Genomic DNA, 18477 nt, shown 5'->3' on the forward strand with positions numbered 1-18477 from the left:
GCATCTCTAGAGGGTTGGAAAAGGTCTTTGGCTCACCCCCAATTTCAGGGGTTAATATACAGTTTTCTTGCATAGAGAATTATTAAAAGTGCAAAGTCAGCATGGCACAAACATAATTACAATGAATCACAATTTATATATTTTTTTTTAATTGCATAATCCTACCATGTTAGCACTAACCCACTACATGAATATTGTTGGCTCCTTATGAGCTAATGTCAGCCCAAGGTGTAAGAAAAAAATGGTTAAATAATTAACAGAGAACCATTGTGAATTAATGCCATTTTGTGTGTTAGCTGTAAAAGCCGTGAGCTGTAGCAAAAGGCTTCCTCTAGCGAGTTCTTCAAAAACAAGGTGTCATACAGAAATAATTCATATTTTGCTGCAAGTGGTGTCAAGCGTGAAATATAAAAACAAAATAAATATGATTCAGCATCCATTTTAAACAAGATGCCTCTGATAAAGGATTAAGGAATCGAGATTCTTTAAATCGATGGGCAGTCAATGGTTCCATGATCCCCTGTTGCGTAATCTACGACTCTGGCGTACCTCTACAAGGTTCACTTTTCCACCCACGAGTGAACTTAAATGATAGTTGCTCCGCAATATGTACTAACGCTGAATGTGAAAGACAGGTTATTGTAGCCCTACAGAACCCCACCCAATAGATTGCTGAAGTGGAATCATTGCTATTGGGTTACTAACGATCGCTAAGCCAGGATCTGGGGCACAGTGGTACTAGAAACAGACCTATTTTCCTCTGTACAACATCACACAGAAATGGAACTAAGAAGAGTAGACACTTTTAACTAAAAGCATTTATTGCAACAGAGTGAACCTGTTTCTCAGCACATCTAAAATAATCACAAAGAATATCATAAAAACTGCAAATAGGCATGGTGTGAACATAGAGAATAAAATGAATATTTCTAACACAGTTAAAATTTCATTTAAAACCAGACACCCTAAAACCTACTTCTATGTGCTACGCTAGGTGAGAAAAAATGAAAAATTCACTTATCGGATTGCTGCGTCTCTCCTCCGTCTCTCCCACGTTGTGTCTCCACAATGCAGCGTTGTGATTGGTCTTATCGCCGTGGTTTGGCGCCCAGACGGGTACAGGGAGCCTGGGCATGTCCTCCACCTAGGCTGTAATGCAGCCTGGGTGGAGAACCAGTATGAAGAGGCGTGGTCCCTGTTAGTGGGGTGGTGGACAGGGTGGGGCGCCCCCACGAATGCAAACAAACCTCTGTCCTTCCTGGCAGTCGGCGTTCTACGCGCAATGTAGGAAGGAAGCTAGAAAGGTAGGGGAGAGGAGTTAGCCTAATGGCAAGGGTGGTCGACCTCAAATCTGGGGAACCGGATTTGAGTCTCGGCACAGATGCTGAACATCCTGTGATTCTGGGTAAATCACTTAGGGGCATATCAACAACAACCGGCGATAACTATCGCTCAGCGCTCTTAGCGTGAGGATAATTATCGCCGGCTAGCGTGAATTTTTATCGCTGAGATAGCGTGCTATTAGCAACGCTTATCTCAATAGCGATAAAAATCTACACGCTAACAGGCTAACGTGAGATTATCGCTGGAAACCCAGCGATAATCACACGTTAACTTGTTGATAGGGACAGGCAAACTTAGCCATGATATCCTCCTTCCATAGGATATCATGGCTAAGTCTGAAAATTAGCAGACGTAAAAAAGCAGCGTTAACCGCGGTTAGCGCTGCTTTTTTTGTCTCTAACAGGGTTAGCGACATTCTTGATAATAGGAGAAATGTCACTTAGCGACATTTCTCCTATTATTTTACTCTGGAACGCCCCCTTTGCATCTCATTAGAGATGCAAGGGGAAGCGTAGAGTAAAAGGGTGCTAACATGCAAATTTGCGTGTTAGCACCCTGTTGTTGATAGGGTGCTAGTTTTATCTCTGTTTTTTTGGCTTTTAAAGCCAAAAAAGCAGAGATAAAGCCCTTGTTGATATGCCCCCATATCTCCCCGTGCCTAACAAAAATGAATGTGTCCTTATGTAACGCAACTGGTGCTATGTAAAGCGCTCTGATACCCGATACCGGGTCAAGTTCGCGCTATATAAAACTCAGTAAAAACAAAAAAAAGAAGAAGCTAGGGAACTACATATCCCATGAGGCAAAGTGGAAGCAGCCACATTTGCCTGGGAAACCTTGTCATTTGACTCGGAAGAGGAGGACCGTACTTAAGGAGCCTCCAGGAGAAAGACGCTGCTGATAATTCGACAGACCAGCGTGCTTTCACGCTGCCCTTCCCTGCTTCCATTCTGGTAAGGGTGCACTTGCGCCAACTCTTGGTGTCCCGCTAGCTGTGCCTGGACCGGCTCTGCATGGAATGCTAGACTATAGTGCTTTTGCTCTCGTCTGCTGCCGAGTTCTTTATCGGTATGGCAGAATGTTACAAAGCCAATACCTTGTCATGTGAATACACTGACTTGAGTTATAGGTGATTAGGTACCACGGAATAAGAAAATGCTATATGCAATACAGTGAGGCATTGTAGTGATTGCCGTTTGCTGCCCCCTAACAGCGGTTACAAGAGGCGGCCTTCTGCTCTTCCCCCCTGTGAAGCGGACCCCTAATTATATGGTGGTGTGTAGGTTTACCTGCAAAATATATGTATGATGTAAGGAGAATCCCTATGTGCTTCATACCAAAATCCTCTGGAAAAGAGATTTAAGACTCTCTTTTGTTTAAACCCCTTTTCAGAACAAAACCCCACTGTTAGAAAGGGGATTTCTGGTTGGCTAAGGCTTGCGCCAAAGCCAGGCAGAGACAACCACTCTAGTCAGGGCAAGGGAGTTACATGCCCAAGATAACCCCTGCTCACCCTCTTGATAGCTTGGCACGAGCAGTCAGGCTTATCCCGAAGGCACACAGCAGCAACCCACTAGGCAAAAATAGCCTTTGTATTCTCATAAACACATTAGAATAGTAATCACACAATATACACTGTGCCAACAGGCACTAGGCAATATTTACAGGGGATTATTTACACACGACAGGGCCGATTGGGCCACTGTCAGAACCATCACAAGTACACATAATAAATGTAGAACCAATAATAAATGTAGAACACAACCAGTAACTACTGGCAAAATACTGTAATTGGCATCACCTCCTGCAACATAAATCATATTATGCAAGCAGCATCACATTAGACGTGAAATACATTCTGCGCCAACTTCATAAGCATAAACACATTATGCCATAACCTCACCAGCATAGACACATTATGCAATCACCTCATAAGTCTAAACGCAGTAGACAATAACCTCACAAGCATAAATACATTATGCAGTAACCTTATATGCAGAACTCTTAGATTAGGGACTAACCTCCTAAACATAAATACTAGCGGCACAAATCACAGTGCGTAAATCACATTTCCTAGCACCACATAAATCATATTAGGGCCTGGCGCCCTACAAACCTCACAGTGCTCCTGGCCAACTGGCCTTCTCAGAGGGCTCAAATGACCTATGTCCCAAATGTCAGGGCGGCTGCCAATGCAGCAGAATCCACGTGTGCAATTGTGCTGGGGCAGAGGAGTGTACTTCACTCCTATCTCATACAAAAATGCCCCCAAAGAACTACTAGCCTAAACTTTGCAGCTGCCGCTAATTGCTGTGCAGCTGTGACCATCGCGATAGGCATGGCACTCCCTGGGCCTTCTGGGCTACCACTGGGGCTCTCTCAACAAATGTGCGCCATCGTCGCAGCTGCCCGCGCTGGTGCGGTGCAGCAGGGAAAAGAAATGAGCCCTGGCACCACTGTGCCTCCTCTGTTCCACTCAGGGACTCTACAACAAAATGCGTCCAACGTTGCAGATGCCCACTACAGTGGTGCAGCTGTGAATATAGTACAGGGGCCTGGCACCATTGTGCCTTTCCAGCACCCACTGGGACTCTATCAAAAATGCCCCCATTGTTGGAGCGGCCCGCAACGGCTGGACCGCTCAGGCACCACCACTGCGCACAGCTGTGGCGAGAAAATGCGCTCTGGGGCCCTCTAAATCCAAATGCCCCCATCGTTGGAGATCGCACTGTGCTTCGATCGGCACACACAGAGAACCTCTAGAAAGTCCCACTCACCGGGCTGCTGCCTGCAGACTCCGTCTCCTTCGTCGTGCAGCAACATGCGGGGCTCTTCCTTCACCCCGGGAGCCCCGCTGGGCTCCCTCAGCACTTCTCCTTCCCGACGGCACTGCAGACTGCTGGGCCGGGAGAGCCCTCAGGATTCCGTTCGGGCTCTCCTTTTTGGTTCGCCAGTGTGGGGTGGGCTCCCACCTGGCTTCTGCTCCCTTCATCGGGCCCCCTCCTGGGACCCGGGACTTCCTCTCTGGCCGCAGCTTCTCTCAGCATACGCGGGGCTTCCCTCAGCTAACGGGAGCCCCGCTATACATTTCCTGTCTTCCGGGTCACCTTCTCCTGGACGGGGGAAGGCGGAAGTAACATTCCAAACGCGGGGTGGGCACCCACTGTTTCAATACTCATAAAGCGGGGTAGGCTCCCGCTCGGCGGCAAAATGTGGGGTGGGCTCCCGCTTCTCTCCCCTTCATTAGGGGGAATCCCCACATCGGGATTCCCTCTGGAAAGATCTCAGCGCTGCGGAGCCCTCGTGCTCCTTTTCTTTGGCAAATAGACATAAAGCGCTCCCGAGGCATTAGGAGCCCTGAAGTCCATGAAAAATAAAAAGAACAGCGCTCACAGGGCGCAAGATGCAGCAAAAAGTCCTTAGGGATCAAGGGGGCAATGCTGGGCCCAGGGAGGCAAGCCCTCATGGTGGCTCCTCGTAGGCCCCAGCAGCAGCACGCCGCAGGAAGGTCAGGAACAGCACACCAGCACACAAAAACATGGGGTCACAGCCCCTTAACTTATACCACATAATCTATTTGACTTTAGTGCAGGGCTTGGGGGAACTAGATGCAACTGGTTCCGGGGGGATTTGGAGCACTTTGTTTTCCAAGCTCTTCTTCCCCTTTGTCAGGTGCAGGCTAGGTGATCAGACACACCACAGGGGGCGGAGCCAGAATTGTCCAGGCTGGGCACAGTCCTATTCAGAGTCAGGGGATTATCCCTCTCACTACTCCCAAGGCAGATGTCTCATTCAGCCTAGCGCTGACTCACCCTGCCCCTCCTGGAGCCACACACACCACTCAGCCCCTGTCCCTCACTGTCAGACTTATCAGCGCACGCCGGCCGATACTAGCGACACACTAGGACTGCGTGAAGAACTACACTTCCCGAGGGGCAGCGCAGGAGGTGCGATGCGTAATGCGCGCCACGCCCCACCACAAGACGTCAAAAGGCGAAAGGTCATTGCACACGGAGCCGATAATTCTTCGACCAGGGAGACGAGACGAGGAGACGCCGAGAGACGAAGGTTCGGACGAGCTCATCACCCAGGTAGCGGCCCGTGAAACCCGGAGGTTCGTCGTGACCGAGGTAGGAGTACTGTGGCAGTATTTCCATCGGAGCTCGACCCATCATAGTCGGAGACAAGCTCTCCGAGTCATAGAGAAATCACAGACCCGCCCCTCTGTTGGCGAGACCGGCTGGTCTCATGCAGGGGAGCGACCAAGTATAAAGAGAGTGAATAGACTTAAGGGGGCAAGCCTCGCTGTTCAAGACAGGCAGAGAGCGAGCCCGAACATTACTCTAGACAACGAGACCTAGTGCAATCGTCCGACAAATCGGAGGCATAGGAAAGCATAGGCGTATCGTACGCCAGCCTCACAGACCTCAGTTCCCAGGCAGACACTAGCAGTGAGCGTTCGCACCCAGCGGTGGCCTGGTTTACACTTTTGATTTCTTCTGCTTATATTCCTAGACATATGTGCGAGACAGGAGAGAGGGGTGGTTACAAAGCCGAAGGCAAGGAGTGAGCTGGGCAGTCACAAGTGGGTATTACTCCACAAAGTTATATATGGTGTTTGTGTCTGTATGTTGATCCTTGTCATTCTCCCCACATGTGCCTTTCCTTGTCGTTTATATTAGTGCCTGCAAACGAAAAGACCACGACCTGTAGCTCTCCCCCATATGTCCGGCACTACCTTATTTTCCTTTTCAGGTGAGGGCAAGCTCGCGTTTACCCTCGTGCTAAAATAACGCGGGTGTTTTCCATTGAGAGAAACTGGAAACAAAACGTCTTATGCTGTGTTGTGTTGTCTCTTTTGCCTTCACAGATCTCCCTCCCTGCAGTCCCCACCCTTTCCTTCCCCCGCTCGATCACCCCAAAAGTCCGCGGTTTCAATAGCCGGACTTGGGGTCATCCAGAGGTGGGCCCCCATAGAGCATCAACACAGCACCGGGGACATCGGAACGAGGAACCTGACACTCACAAGCCAGACATGCAATTCACATCAGGCAGGGAGGCACACAGCACACAGAAATGCCAACTTCTAAAAGTGGCATTTCTTAAATAATCATCATAAATCTGCGTACACCATTGTGCAGTATTTCTTATTACAATTTCATACATACGAATCTTGACCACGCTGCTCCTCTCATCTCCGGAATTACCACCGATACCCTGATCAGGGAATCCCCCATGCATTTCTATGGGAGGGCAGGCCAACCTCGCCAAAAGTGCACAGAGAGCGCACGCACTTTACACTGGAACACAGTGCTAAAGTGCCCAGAGGCCTAAAACCACCAACACCATGTCAGAGAAAAGGCAAAAAGTTTAGGGGTGAACCTGCCAAAAGGGCCTAGTCCAGCACCTACCATTATTGACATTGCTGCATTGATGGTTAACTCTTCCACCAAATAGGACGGGGGTTGTTATTTTTGTTTACAGGTACGAAAAGCCAATATAGATCATGTTTGGAGGGATATTGCAGAAAACCACTCCTTACCAATATTGCTTGCCTTTCAGATCTCCCTCCCTGCTGATCCCTTCCCTTTCCTTCCCCCGCTTGATCATCCCAAATACCTGTGCTAATATAGAACTTAGGGTTGGGACTGCCCAGCGGTGGACCCCTTTTTAGCATCGAACCATTCCCGAGGAATCACAGAGTTGACAGTTACAGAGCTCTTAATGTATGTATACATCTCCCTGTGTGCGACAGAGCTCTTAATGTAAATACAAATCTCCCTTTGAGCATGAGACACCTCTAAATATAAATACACATCTTCTTGTGTGTGTTTCAGAGCTCTTAATGTAAATACAAATCTCCCTTTGAGCATGAGACACCTCTAAATATAAATACACATCTTCTTGTGTGTGTTTCAGAGCTCTTAACGTAAATATACATTTCCCTGTGTGTTAGTGCTATTAATGTAAATACATAACTGCCTGTGTGTGACACAGATCTTATTGTACATCCACAACTCCTTGTGTGTGACAGAGATTTTAATGTAAATAAACAACTTCCTGTGTGTGACAGAGCACTTAATGTAAATAAACAACTCCCTGTGTGTGACAGAGCACTTAATGTAAATAAACAACTCCCTGTGTGTGACAGAGCTTTTAATGTAAATAAACAACTCCCTGTGTGTGTGTGACAGAGCTCTTAATGCGAATACATATCTCCCTGTGTGTGTGACAGAGCTCTTAAGTTAAATACACAACTCCCAGTGTATGACCGAGCTCCTAATGTAAATGCACATGTGTGTGAGTGGAAGACAGAGCTATAATGTAAATACACATCTGTGTGTGTGTGTGTGAGAGACAGAGCTATAATGTAAATACACATCTGTGTGTGTGTGTGTGAGAGACAGAGCTATAATGTAAATACACATCTGTGTGTGTGTGTGTGAGAGACAGAGCTATAATGTAAATACACATCTGTGTGTGTGTGTGTGTGAGAGACAGAGCTATAATGTAAATACACATCTGTGTGTGTGTGTGTGACAGAGCTCTTAATATAAATACAGAACTCCCTTTGATTTGGTTTAGTTGTTCTTCAGGCATGCATTTTAGCTCAAGAAGAGCTCCTGAGGCACAGATATGAAGTTTGGTGGAGAGTGCACCAGCTTCATTCCAAGTAAACTACGGGTGAAAATTCCATATGATTGCAGATGGGCAAGTTGTTCCTGGGTTGAATGAGATGAAAGCATTTGACGGTCACTAGGGCGTTACATCAGTTGACTGAGTACTTTTATGCTCAGTGCCTTATGCTCTGCAAAGAACAATAAATCTGAGAAGTTAAGAAAGGTGGTGCGGTATTGATGAATGGACCGTAAATGTATAGGCATACATGAAACACCAGGGCACAGGACTAAACCTGTGCACAGCCCCTAAATGTTGCTCCCCTTTTTTGCTGACTAAGTTGGAAGCCTCCATACTACATTGGACCACAGCTGAGGCTGGTGACATCACGCAGCAATGAGGGATGGGTTTGGCAGGACCACTTTCAACAAGTAGTCCTGCAGTCTTTAAGAAAATGTAATAAATGCAAACTTTGGCAATCCGAGGAAGGAACAAGGATTGAAGTAGAAACACTGAGTAAAGTTTCATCGATTCAACACGCAGACCAGGTGCAAGATGCAGTGAATCTAACATTGAACATACCTGATATCGATCAAAGACCTGGATGAGAAGTACGATGGACGCAATGATAACTTCAAATCTTCTTTTAATATCCACCAGCAGAAGCAGCCCAGCCTCCACAGCTCCTCTCAGGAACTCTCCCCACCATTCTGTCCTGTAACTATGGCAAGCCAAGTCATAACACAGAACTTTGACTTGCCATGGTTCCATCTTGGTAGCTCGGTTACAACAGAACTATTTTTAATTTCTCGTATTTTCCTCTTTGTAGATCCCCGAGACATGGACCGCTGAGAATTGAGAGTAGGAAAGCTGTCCATACAGGACTGTGCGGCACTTGCCTGAGACAGTAGGAACAAAACAGCCAGCTGGTCTCACCAGTACCTGCTCTTACTGGTGGGCGAGCAGGACCTGAACTTCTCTCCGAGCTTGGAGCTGCTGGAAGCAAGGGACTAAGATAAGAGGAGGTGAAATAGATGGGTGGCATTCTAACCGTGACATCCATGCCGTTTCAAGGTCTCCCCCAAACTCGGCATCCGAAAAAGAATCAAGAGATTGAGCTGTGGAAGTCCGGTGCAGCGCTGAGCTGGCGCGGGGACATTCAGGGGTATCCTGGGGTGGAACCTGCTACCGGTGATGATCCTACCCTGGTCATCTTAGCAACGCTCCGATGCCTGGTAGCCATAGTGGAGAGCTTGCAGAATACCATGGAAGACTTGCCCACACAAGTTGCAAGGCTCGTGGAGGAATTGTGGCTAACAAAGGGTCAGGATTACTTTAGAAATGGAGAAACATCCGTGGAGAGGATCTGTCCTGAGATCAGCAGAGACTGTGTTGGCAGCAGGTTTCCTGCAGTGCCTGATACAACCACTCTGTGTCTACTGAAACACAGGCCCAACCGCAGAACCAGAACAAGCAACCAGTGTTTGCAGTTGGGCAGGTAGCACAACAGAGTGTCAGGCTGTCAGTAGCCGAAGGACCAAGATGCCACTAACCTCAAAGGTCTGCCAGCCGGAACGATAACGCGTAGCGAGCCCTCTTCCTCTCCCGTGTGCAACCCCACGCAATGGGCTACAAAACACCACAGCGTAGAGGGGGCACCCCGGGGGAAAAAAGGGAAGTGGAGAAAGCAAATAACGCTGTGGTATCAGCGGTGTCACCTGACCTCACTAGGGAGAGAGCAACTTCACTTGGGATAAGGTCCTTCGTGGGCACACTGTAGAAGGAGGGAAACAACAGGAATACAGGCATCAAACAGGGGAGGTGGAATTACTAGGCATGCTACATATCCCCCACCCCTAGGGCCCAGTACTTACTGCAGTTGTACCATCACTCAGGGAAACGTGGGACTAGGGACAGGATACCTTCTAGGAGGAACAGGGTTCAGTAGATACGTAATCCTCACTTCCCAAAAAATAAACAGGCAAAATGTCACGGTGCTGTTTACTGCACAGCACGAACACGGAGCGCTGTTCTGGACACAGCCAAGTTCCTGCTCTGCATGCCGCGCAGCCCAGGAATCCGCTGTTAAACTACACAGTGGGGTAAAATCAGGTTAGCCGCCCAAGACAGTTACACTCACTGTCGCAGCAACGTCCGTGGGAGTAGTGCGACCGTGCCTAGTTCCAGCGCACCTAAACACCTGAGGGGGCATCAGTGCCCCAGACGAGAGTTCGGAGTTTTCCGGGTCGGCTCCTCTGAGAGTTGCGTTCAACTCCGAATGCGGGCCAGAGCTTGCGGACTCAATCTGTTCAAGGCTCCGCACGCAGGTGACTCGTGGTGTTGGCAAGCGCTCATCCTCCAGTGGGGAACACCATCCACTTAGCGCTGCTTCCTTGAAAATGTGGAAGTTTGTCAAGCCCCGCCCCAAGGAAGGGGGGGGGGGGCTTTGTAGCCGTTGACTCACGGGAGGAGGTGCTTCAACCGGCTCAAAGGTCTACATCCCATGGCCTTCTGGGACTTGTAGTCCGTGCCCTGCTTTCCACCCCTTGGTGGCGCCCCGGTTCCTGCTGTCTCTGTCTGACATGCGCAACCATGGAAAGAGGGAGTATACGCCCCATCTCCCCCTGACCCCCGTAACCGTTCCAGGATCGTGACAGAGAGCCACAGCATACACCAATGGTTTACTGGCCTATAAGGACAGTAAGGTATGTGTTGTAAATATTTATTATCCTCAATGTACTCACTGATCTTCCCCTCTTGTACTAGCCCTTCCTTTGTGTCCGTTCCCCATTCTCTTGTTGGAATTCTTGTTGTGATCTAAGTACCTGCTTCGAATCCAAGCTGCATTCCAGACGAGGCAGTTGGTGTCTGGTCAGTTGGAGCGGTGTACGCTTTATTTACGCTCTGACAATAAATCTACTATCCATCTTCAGAGGACTCCAGTGTTATTACTACTATCACTTACTTCAATTTGGCGACGATTTCTGGTGCTGACCAGACAGGAGTGTGAATCTCCAGCAGAGCTGACATCGCACAAAGCGACACCCTCCAGAAGAGTCCACAGCATACCGCACTTTCGACGATTTCCCAATACCACGACCATAATCAACGCATCCGAAGAAAATTGATGGAAATTCACGAGATTTCGGAACAGTGCTGATGTCACCCAGCAAACCGTGAGTCAGTCACTGTGCGTTTGTTACCCGCATGCGCGAACGCTTTATGCTGTTGTCGTTGCAAAGCAACGGCGTTGTACACTCACAGCGCATCAAGCTTCGCCATTGCTGAACGTTGCTAGGCAGCAGCGTTAGCCGGTGTCAGCGCCTCAAAGCTTCAACACGCGTTTGCATTCCAGCTCACCGCGTAGCCACGCAACGTATTGAAGTACCTTCTTTACATATGGCAGCCATTTTGGTTTAGGAAATCGTATTGAAGTGTCTAGGTACTTTCACTTTGGCCACAATATTGTGCTCGTTTGAGTTTCGCAACATTATTGTGCTAGCGCATACCCACACAATAATGAGGCGCGCATAATGAGACAATAAGAAGCTTTCACTCAACAGGTAGTGAAACGAAGTACGCATCATAAAATAAGCAAATTATATACAGTAGAAAACAGACTCTTCGGCAAGTGCTACACTCTTGAGTGTTACCCTCACACGGTGATACACTCACCAACAGAAAAGAAGAAAGGAAAGCAAAGACAAAGAATTGTTATTCGCAACAGTATTGTTTATTATTATTATTATTATTTTTTTATTGCCCAGGTCACATTTTGTTAAAGGTATACTAATTATATTGAAACAAAATACAATCTCATTCCTGTTATAATTGACGTTTGAATTTGCGTGCAAAATGTTTTCCAGTATACTTTGTCTTGTTTGCAAAACAACACCATGGCTCAAAAATCAAATCAACAAGTCACTGTGTCTTTACCTCCTCAATTTCTCAGTGAACCAGGCACTCCGTCAATCTCGTGGGAAGACTGGATACTCATCTTCGACAACTATTTAGACGCTTTGGATGGACAAGAGTTTTCTGCTAAACGCAAAAAAGCGCTATTATCAAGTGCTTTGGTTAAAGAAGGTCAATGCGAATTTCAGTATCTTCCCCAAGCGTTGCAAGGCAGCGGACAGCCTATTCCAAAGGAGTACAAGGAAGCCATAACAAGACTTGAAGTAAGGTTTGGCAAAGAAGAGACTCTTTTCATGAATAGATATAAATTCTACACTCACTGGTAGCGTCCTGAGGAATCAATCGATGATGTTGTAGCACGCCTTAGAGAATTATCTGTCAAATGCAATTTTGGTTCAATGAGTGATGAGTTGATACGCGATCAGCTAATTGTACAGTGCAACAATAGGAAAATTCAAGAGCAATTGTGGGCAGCTAAGAATCCATCACTGAAATTAGCAATTGATTTAGCCAAGGTTGTGGAAGAGTCAGAAAAATGCATGAAAGAGTTAGAGAAATATAGTTCTCAACAAGTTTCAGTTTCGGTCGTGTCTGAGAAGGCAAAGAATGAGTGTGAGTCTGGAAATGAAGAAGCTGTTGGTATAGTAAAGTCTAAAGGGAAAACCCCGCTAAAGAAAAGCAATTTTGGGAAATGTCCCAACACCAGATTTTGTTCAAGATGTGGTAGTAATACTCATAGCTCAGATGCAAAATGTTGTTTTGCGAACAACAAGGAATGTCTCAAGTGCGGGAGGTTAGGTCACTTCTCAAGAATGTGCAGGAGTAAAGGTGGTAATACTAATGTGGCTGTTATTGAAGATAAACCCATAGAAAGGAGACGAGAAAAGGACAAGATTTTGATTGTGGATGATTGTGATACCAATAATTGCAATGAAAAAAGGGAAAAAAGAACCAAGGCAGAGTTTTTGGTTAATGGTCGCACAGTAACTCTGATGGTAGACACCGGTTCAAGACACACTATCATTCCTGAGTCCCTATTCAAAGATGAGTGGGGTGACACAGCCTTGAAGGAGAGGGATATCTCTCCAACTGGGTACCAAGGTGAGAGTATGGAATTGCTAGTGTACTTTGATGCAGACATTAACTTCAAAGACAGGGCAATTAAAGGGAAGATAGATGTTGCCATAGATAGACCACCAATCCTTGGGTGGATCCATCAATATGATCTGCATATAATAGTAAATCCAAGAGCACCCAACCAAGTAATGGTAGTAGATGACCACACTCTTAGCGACATATTGTATGATGCCAGAAATGTGTTTAGAGATGAATTAGGAGAATTAAAAGGGTATGTTCATAAGATTGTTATAAAGACAGGCACCATCCCAGTACAACACAAAGTAAGAAGAATTCCACTATCAGTCAAAGATAAGGTAAAAAAAGTAATTGATGAAATGTTACAGGGTGGTATCATTGAACCTGTTGAGGTCTCTTCATGGGTGTCTCCGGTCGTTATCACGCAGAAGGCGGATGGCAAAATTAGGTTCTGTGTGGACTTAAGGTCTCTAAATAAATATGTGGTGGCAGACACCTTTCCTCTTCCCAACATAGGAGAGTTGGTCTCTACTTTACAAGGGGCAAAGTTCTTCACGAAATTAGATTTGAAAAGTGCATATAATCAAATCCGCCTCCACGATGATTCAAAGCATTTAACAGCATTTATAACCACAGAGGGTACATTTCAGTTCACGAGACTCCCTTTTGGTTTAATCTCCGCTGCGAGTGTCTTTCAACGCATGGTCACAGAAATTTTAAAGGAATAAAGAAAGCTGTGTTCTTTCAAGATGATATACTTGTGTTCGGTGATACCATATCAGAAAGCAATCTGGTGCTCAAAAATGTGTTACAAAGAATAGATGAAGCTGGTTTGACTCTACGTAAAGAGAAATGCTGTTTTCTTGTTCAACACACAGAATATTTAGGCTATGAGATTTCAGCTCAGGGAGTCAAACCAAAGAAAAATCTCTTAGAGGCCATAAATCGAGCACCATGTCCTACAGACAAAGAACAACTTCGGTCATTCATGGGGCTTATAGAGTTTTATTCTAAATTTGTGAAGAACTTCTCAGACAAATCTTTGACTTTGAGATTGTTGCTTAAAAAAGGGGCAAAATGTTGTTGGAATGATAACCACGCTGAATGTTTCAATTGGATGAAAAAAGAAATGTGTGAGGCTAAGGTTTTGACTCCCTTTGATATCAGGCGCACTTCTGTATTGATGGTTGATACTAGTGCCACAGGCATAGGAGCAGTTCTATTGCAAAAATGTCAGGAAGGAGAGAAGACTATCACCTTTACTTCACGCACTCTCTCTTCTTCTGAGTTAAATTATTCGGTAATAGAAATAGAAGCATTAGCTGCTGCCTGGGGAGTACAATATTTCAGAACATACTTGTGGGGTACAAAATTCCAACTCAAAACTGATCACAAACCTTTGGTAAAGGTTTTGTCGCCAGGTGGGGCTGGTATAGGATCACCAAGATTGGCAAGATTAGCTTCCAGACTCCAAGAACATCAGTAGAACATCTCTTATATGCAAGGTTGGCGAAATATACAAGCTGATTGTCTCTCAAGACTCCCAATCAGAGTAGAGAACACAACAAATGAGTTTGCTGATGTGCATTCTGATGGTGCTGTTGCCATTATTCATGATGTAGTAGCTCTAAGTGATGGTACTTTTACCAAGGATGAATGGCTTGACACGATGGAAAAAGACGTAGTCCTTACTAAAGTCATTGAGCTAGTAAAATTAGGTTCCAGACGAGAAATCTGCGTCCAACCCCCAGTACGACCCTTTCTTAAAGTCTTGGATGAATTATCAACATGCGGTGATAGTATTCTAACGAGGGGTGACTGGTATATTCCTCCATGTAACGTAAGACAAAAACTTCTGCAACTAGCTCATGAAGGGCATTTAGGACAAACTCTCACACAAGTAAACTCAAAGCAGATTTTTGGTGGCCAGCCACGGATGCTCAAGTAGCATCCTGGGTTGAAAATTGCCCTGTTTGTAAAGATAGTGAGAAGAGACTCAAAGTTGGCTCTAGTTCAATACTGAACCACATTGTCACTCCAGATTTACCGTGGCATAGTGTATGTCTTGACTTCATTGGTCCGATGGATGAACTACCAGTCTGTCAACATTTCACCATAGTTATTGTTGATGTTTTTTCCAAATGGCTAGCAGTGAAATTTGTCAAAGACATAACCACTGATTGCACCATACACTTTCTTAAAGGCATATTCCTTAATGAGGGTTACCCTTTAGTATTAATCACGGATAATGGCACTCAGCTTACTTCTCAGAAAATGCGATTATTTTTATCTGGGTGTGGAGTGAGTCACGATCTTACTTCTCTCTATAACCCACAAGCTAATGGTGTGTGTGAGAAGGCTAACAGAGTGGTTAAAGGAATTATTCAAATGACATGTGCTTTGGGAGGGTTTGCCAGTGAGATGGTCAAGGATATGGTGTGGGCCTACCGGACCACTGTCCATAAAGAAGATTGTAAATCTCTTTTCGAACTCATGCGTGGCAGACGTCCAGGCACTAAACTTGCGCCCTCCTGGATTAAAAATTGTCAAGTTGAAAATAGTCATTCTCAATCAGGTGGTTATGCCTCCAAAATGATTTCTGTAGGTGACTTGGTTAAAGTTAAAACAGGTAGAGTGACCAAAGGTCTTTCCAAATTTAGAGGTCCACATTTGGTTAAGAAGATTTTTCCACACTATGCTGTACTTGACAATGGTGAGAAGTGGAAACTTCGCAGGGTAGCACTTTATTGCAAGTCCACATCTTCCAGTGATACCAATAAGTCAATTAAAGTTGTCCAACCCAGCAGTGGTTACTTCCTATCTACCCCGGAGTTTTCTAACTCTTCTCCTGATGTTGTTCGTCATAGGGAGGAAGGTGGTGGTGATGCTTCTAACCTCAGTGATGTGCAGAGTCAAGTTTCTCATAATTATGCTTCTCATCAATCTGATGGATCTAGAGTTGCGAGATCTCGCAGACCTCCTGCTCATTTGAATGATTGTTTATGTTAATGTGTCAGATGGGTACTTTTGTCTATTGTAGTTTCAATTGTTTTAATTCTAAGGGAAGAAGATGTGTTGTAAATATTTATTATCCTCAATGTACTCACTGATCTTCCCCTCTTGTACTAGCCCTTCTTTTGTGTCCGTTCCCCATTCTCTTGTTGGAATTCTTGTTGTGATCTAAGTACCTGCTTCGAATCCAAGCTGCATTCCAGACGAGGCAGTTGGTGTCTGGTCAGCTGGAGCGGTGTGCGCTTTATTTACGCTCTGACAATAAATCTACTATTCATCTTCAGAGGACTCCAGTGTTATTACTACTATCACTTACTTCAGTATGCTTCTTTGCAGAAGATATCTGTGGAGATGGATACTGTGAGAAAGTGGCTCTGTATATACTGTTCCTTAATAGGTACTGGGTGTACAGAGTCCACAGTCCCCCAGGGTTTGACAGAGGTTAAAGTTAGGTATAACCTTACTCTCTAAAGTGGTAGCTTGGTCAAGCAGTAAGGCAGTACCAGAGGACAGTGTAAAGCATTTGTTGTACACACTCAGTCAGCAAATGGTTTCACACACTCAATAACTGAACTCTAGGCCAATGGTTTATATATAAAAAATATATGCTTGTTTTATTTTAGAACCAACACTTGGAGTTAAAATATACTTTCTCAACAGTAGATGTTTCATATAAATACTTTTGCAATATGCAATAGACTTTAGTAAACAGTTACAAGTGGTTGCAGTAGGCAACTCTATTTTTAAACACAACAATACATTGAGCTCAATGGTAAATTCAAGTTATTTGCAACAGATTACTTTTTAGATTACTTTTGGAATTCCAGGACTGGATCCTAGATTCAGTCCTGGGTCAGTTCTCAGAATCAAGTGATGAAAGTCGACTTAAGTAATGTAATGATTTTTAACTAATATTTAGCTATTTTAAAAGTTGACACTTGGAAAATATTTCAGAGAAAACAGTCAATGATTCCCTATGGAAGAAAATGCAGGTTACAGGTACAGTATGTTCTCGTTACTTTTGTAATCCAGTACTGGGTGCCTAGACTCAGTACTGGGACCTTTATCCAAAACAGGTAAGTAATTACGTTTTCAGATATTATACGATTTTTGAAGAATATTTAAAGATTGCAGAAATCGACACTTGGAAGAAATTTCACAGAAAAACAGTCAATGGTTTCCTAAGGAAGAAAATTGAGTTAAGGGTAAGTACAGTTGTAGAGATTTTTCAGAGTCAGTGCTGGGCACCAAGATCCAGCACTGGGAGCTCACCTAAGAGCAGGTGAGTAAATTCGGTTTTGTCACTCGGCTGATTTTTGGTGAATTTTTGAAGATTTGAAAAGTCCACACTTAGAAGAAATTTCAGGAAAAAGCCAGTCAATGTTACCCTATGAGGAAAATAGAGTTTGCGGTTTAAGGGTAAGTACTCGACTGGCAGAGTTGAGGTTCTGGGCACAGACTCAGGGGTCTCCCAGGGTCAGGTAGGTACAGTTGGTTCACCCTCAGCGGCTCTAGGGCGGCCGGGTGCAGAGAGAGTTAGGCCCAATGTTATCCTATGAGGGGTAGGGGGGCCTTGTTTGGTGGCTGCTGACTGGCAAGCCACGCGGCTGTGGGAGCTGGGCTCCTGGTCACTTACTCAGGGCAAGTGGGGAAGTAGGTAGGAGTAGAGTTTTCACTGCCAGGGCCACTCGGGCGGCTGGGTGCAGGGTGCTTTTGAGCCTTCGGGCGCTCAATGGATTTCACTGGGAAATCTCCGGTTAGGAAAAAGACTGCAAGCTCGGGGACGAGGACTCTTCAGGTGCCACCACCACTTCGAGAGGTAAGTTGGGTAGTTGGAGGATAGGTAGGTACCCCGGGATTGGGCACAGGGGGCCGTGGGGCGCCGCGTGCAGGGGTGCCTTTAGGTGTCGGGAAATCTTACCCTCTGTTGATCGCGGTTGGGGGGGGCACCTGGTTCTGAGGCTGCAGGCTTCTTCAGGAGTGTCGAGGGAGGTCCTTGGGTGCCGGACTCGGGGTCACCGTCGCCGTGGGGTTGTCCTCAGGGTCTTTGTTCACTCCGGCACTGGCCTGGCTCGGCTGGTGCAGAGTGTGCTGGGTTCGCGGTTCCGGGCTGCTGCCAGGGGTCAGAGATAGGTTTCGAGTAGAGCCTCTACTCATGGGAGTCCCAGGGGCTTAGAGCCAAAAGGTAGCCAGGTCCTCCGGGGTTGGTGAGGTTGCTAGCCACAAGAAATGCCGGGCTGGAGCAGGAGCAGGTTCGAGGGTTGACAGGCCGGTAGGGCTGGGGCCAAAGCAGTTGGTGTCTTCCTCTTTTCAGCAGCTGCAGGGCAGGTCTTCTTTCTTCTTGCTCTTCGTAGTTTGGGATCTGGAATCTGGGGAAGGAAGGTTCAGGGTGCTCCTAAATACTAGATTTAGGGGCGTTACAGGTAGGTGAAGGGCAGGGACCAATGGGTCCCCGTCCTGGGGTGGGTACACCCCCTATCCTGCCTCTCTCCT

At 46.1% G+C, this 18477-nt stretch overlaps 1 long non-coding RNA gene across 1 annotated transcript in view; it reads right to left on the reverse strand.

Moving 5' to 3' along the window:
- Positions 1-10285, reverse strand: part of LOC146859477 (uncharacterized) — a 74508-nt gene extending 64223 nt beyond the window's left edge. Inside the window, exon 1 of the long non-coding RNA XR_014980128.1 lies at positions 10155-10285. This is a non-coding gene — a long non-coding RNA (uncharacterized LOC146859477). The remainder of the gene's footprint in view (positions 1-10154) is intronic.
- Positions 10286-18477: the final 8192 nt, after the last annotated feature.

This window comes from Triturus cristatus, chromosome 3_2 (genome assembly GCF_964204655.1).
Source record: "Triturus cristatus chromosome 3_2, aTriCri1.1, whole genome shotgun sequence".
Taxonomy (NCBI): Eukaryota; Metazoa; Chordata; class Amphibia; order Caudata; family Salamandridae; genus Triturus; species Triturus cristatus.